We start from the raw sequence: 4,428 nt of genomic DNA, 5'->3' as shown, positions 1-4,428 counted from the left end.
AAAAGAATTCACTTACCCCTTCGGACGACTTAGTTGTCTGAGACAGAAACTGTATAATGGTACCACAAAATCAGTCACTTGGTGTTCAAATCAAACAGAGGAATCCATTTAGTAAATTTCCAAATTTGCAAACCATGTGGACCCACCCGGAGTCCCACCAGGACTGGACAGCCCCCATTGGATTATACTGGATATGTGGGCATAGAGCTTACACCAAATTACCTGACCAGTGGGCAGGTAGTTTTGTTATTGGCACTGTTACCCCATCTTTCTTCCTACTGCCCATAAAAACAGGCGAACTCCAGGGCTTTCCTCTCTATGCTTCCAGCAAAAAGAGAAGCATAGGAAATTGGAAAGATGATGAATGGCCCCCTGAGAGAATCATACAATATTATGGGCCTGCTACTTGAGCACAACATGGCTTGTGGGGATACCGGACCCCCATTTACATGATCAACCGAATTGTATGGTTACAAGCTGTCCTAGAAATAATCACTAATAAAACTGGCAGAGCCTTGACTATTCTGGCCCAGCAAGAAACTCAGATGAGAAATGCTATCTATCAAAATAGATTGGCTCTGAACTACTTGCTAGCAGCTGAAGAAGGGGTCTGTAGGAAATTTAACCTTACTAATTGCTGTCTACACATAGATGATCAAGGGCAAGTAGTTGAAGACATAGTTAGAGATATGACAAAACTGGCACACATCCCCATGCAAGTGTGGCATGGATTTGATCATGGGACCATGTTTGGAAAATGGTTCCCAGCGTTAGGAGGATTTAAAACCCTTATAATAGGAGTTATAATAATAGGAACCTGCTTACTGCTCCCTTGTTTGCTACCTGTACTTCTTCAAATGATAAAAAGCTTCATCACTACCTTCATTCACCAAAATGCTTCAGCATAAGTGTACTATATGAATCACTATTGATCTGTCTTGCAAGAAGACATGGGTAGTGAGAATGAAAGTGAGAACTCCCACTACTGAGTGAGATTCTCAAAGTGGGGGGAATAAGGGAGGAGACCACCCCTCATATTGTCTTATATCCAATTTCTGCCTCCAAAGAAACAGGTAAAAACTGAAAGGCAGAAATGAAATCCACAAGCAGATGGCCCAGCACCACACCCTGGGCCTGGTAGTTAAAGATTGAACCCTGACCTAATCAATTATGTTATCTATAGATTATGGACATTGTATAGAAAAGCACTGTGAAAATCCCTGCCCTGTTTTGTTACGATCTAATTACCAGTGTATGCAGCCCCCAGTCACGTACCCCCTGCTTGCTCAATCGATCACGACCCTCTCACATGCACCCTCTTAGAGTTGTGAGCCCTTAAAAGGGACAGGAATTGCTCACTCGAGGAGATCGGCTCTTGAGACAGGAGTCTTGCCAATGCTCCTGGCTGAATAAACTCCTTCCTTCTTTAACTGGGTGTCTGAGGGGTTTTGTCTATGGCTCTTCCTGATACAAAAGTACAAAGCTTCCACAGCATGGAAGGGGTCCTGAATGGGTAGCCACTGCTAGTTTGGTTATTCCCCTGTTAAACTTTTTAAGGCGGGAGATACGTGAGGTGGGAAGCTTGTCACAGGAGCAAGAAACAAAGGCAGTAGATTATTTTGTGACATGTCTTAGATTGGAGGAAGACAAGAATTGCAACTTAGGTTTTATCTACTTTATGACCTTGCGGCAGCATGGCAAAGATGACAGGATCTTACAGGACTTTACAAAGTGTGTTCACAAGCAATTGGAATTGGGAGTATAGATAAGGTTTGCTGGTCACAGAAAAACGGGCAGTTACCATTCCTTTTACTTTAGTTTCAGGGGAGAGGGAAGGGAGAGAGGGAGAGAGGACACAGGGAAACTTACAGCAAAATTTTTGCTGTTTATAGCTTTCTTGGGGAAGAAAACACATGCACAAATCCTGGTGTTGGGAATATTTTAAGCATCTATCTTCAATATTATTCATCCAGGACTGAAGGAAGTCCTGATGCAGGAAATGAGTGAGTTTCACGACTTTCTGAGCCCCTACTTGACCCAGGAAACCCAGCTGGCAGCTCCTCTCAACACTATAGGCTAAGTTAGATCTCTCCCATGTTAGTCCATTTTATATCACTATAAAGGAATACCTGAGGGTGGGTAATTCATAAAGAAAAGATGCTTATGTATCTCACAGTTCTGCAGGCCATAGAAGAAGCATGGCACCAGTATCTGCTCTGGTCAGAACTTCAGGAAGCTTTTAATCTTGGTGGAAGGGGAGCAAATATCACACCGTGAGAGAGGAAAGGAGAAAGAGAAGAGAGGAGGTACCAGGATCTTTTTAACAGATCTCGTGGGAACTAATAGAACAAAACTCATTACCACAAGGACAGCACCAAGCCATTCATGAGGGATCTGCTCCTGTGATCTGAACGCCTCCCACCAGGGCCCACCTACAACACTGGGGATCCATTTTTAACCTAAGATTTGTAGAGGACAGTTATCCAGATGATATCGCCTCCACGATAGCACTTCGTATTTCTCCAGCAAAACCTTTGTCACACTGTATGGTAATTTCCTCAACAAAGGAGCCACATACATGGTAGGTCTCTACTATTTAGCATGATGTCTATATTTATAGTTGTAGAAGCGATTAAAAAAAAAAGGCAATTATGGAAAAATATTTAGGATGACAAATAAGCACAATTTAAATGATTAGATATTAAAGAAAGAAAATCCTTTGGCTTGTACAGATTTATACCAGACAAAAGGATTTTGAATTTCTATTAATTTGATGTTTAATGGGGAATTTATAACACTAGTATGCATATATTTATAGAACTATTGCATTATTTTTAAACGTATTTATGTGTTTCTGCTCTAGGTCTTTTACAATTTTGTACTATTAAAACTTTGCTCATGTTTATTGTAAAATTTTACTTTTAATAGTCAAAGACTTAGTAGAATCTATTTCAATGTTTTCGTGAGTCGTTTCTTATGTCTACACATCATTGTTTAAGGAAACTCAGTTTGGAAAATATATGGGAGAATGATCAGAACATAGACTGTCAAAAGCTGTTTATCAGGATTATTGGTGAATTATGTCTTTCAGTTTTGAGTTACAAGTCTCAAGCTGCAACTAACCCAACTAAGTAATATCACTTTCTTTAATTGAAGATGATCTAACTTTTAAGTTTGAATGGTTCTTAAGATTTATGTAATGCCACTGAAGGGATGGATACTCTTCCATGCTGGACCATGGTAGCGTTTGTTGAAATGCATGTTACCCTGTATGGACTTCAGTGTCTACCACTAAGGTCACAGTATCATTGTCTTTCACTCCCAAACTTAAGTACTTTCTAAGTACTGTGTGTTTCCAGCAGTTTGGAGCTTCTTTTAGGGTGACAAAAATATTTTTGACATTTTTGCTTGACATGAGAGTAAACTCTGAGGCTATTTTAGGTCACTACTGCTTCAAAATGGCCTTCCATCCTTCCAAGCTTGTGCTGCCCTGCCTTTTCCAGTATAGAGTGAGATCTTACTTTTCAAGCCTGACCAAACACTGGGACAGCAAACCACCTGTTCCCGAATCTCTAATATCTTACTCTAGGACCCCTTGAATCCTGCAAATGAGAGCCACTAAAATAACCTGCTTTTGAATCCTATCTGATTCTCCACCCCCCTGCACCCTAACCTAGTCCATCAACTGTTTCTGCTATGAACATAAGAGTATTTTCAGTTGTACATTCTTCCAGCCCGTACTCCTCCCACTTAGAACTTTTTGAATTTCAAAAAATTCAAAATTTTTATCCTATCATTTTTATATTCTGCTATAGCAAACCTCCCTTGAGCTAAGAGATATTCACAGGCTGGTACCCAGATGAAAGAGGCATCAAAATAACAAAATACAAGATAAAAAATAAAACAGTCCTGGCGCCATGGCTCCCACCTATAATCTCAGCACTTTGGGAGGCCAAGGCGGGCGGATCACCTGAGGTCAGGAGTTTGAGACCAGCCTGGCCAACATACTGAAACCGTGTCTCTACTAAAAATATTAAATAAAAAAAAAAAAATAGCTAGGAGTGGTGATGGGTGCCTGTAATCCCAGCTGCTTGGGAGGCTGAGGCAGGAGAATTTCTTGAACCCAGGAGGCGGAGGTTGCAGTGAGGTGAGATTGTGCCATTGCAGTCCAGCTTGGGCGACGGAGTGAGACTTCATCTCAAAAAAAAAAGAAAAATTAAAAAAAGTTCACTATTAAAAAAATATTCTAATACATATGGACAGGAAAAACTTATACTATAGTTCTCCTTTCCCTTGCTATTGGGGTATTCCATCTTGTAGTAGCACAGCTTCTAGTAGTCTCAACCTAGGTTATTTACAGATGCAACCAGAAGTCCCATTTAGTTTAGTTCACAGGACTCTGTAAACAGCATAATATGCTATACACAC

The sequence above is a fragment of the Chlorocebus sabaeus genome, chromosome 7 (genome assembly GCF_047675955.1).
Source record: "Chlorocebus sabaeus isolate Y175 chromosome 7, mChlSab1.0.hap1, whole genome shotgun sequence".
In the NCBI taxonomy this organism is placed as follows: domain Eukaryota; kingdom Metazoa; phylum Chordata; class Mammalia; order Primates; family Cercopithecidae; genus Chlorocebus; species Chlorocebus sabaeus.
The sequence above is the reverse complement of the archived record's forward strand: the minus strand, read 5'-3'. Positions refer to the sequence as shown.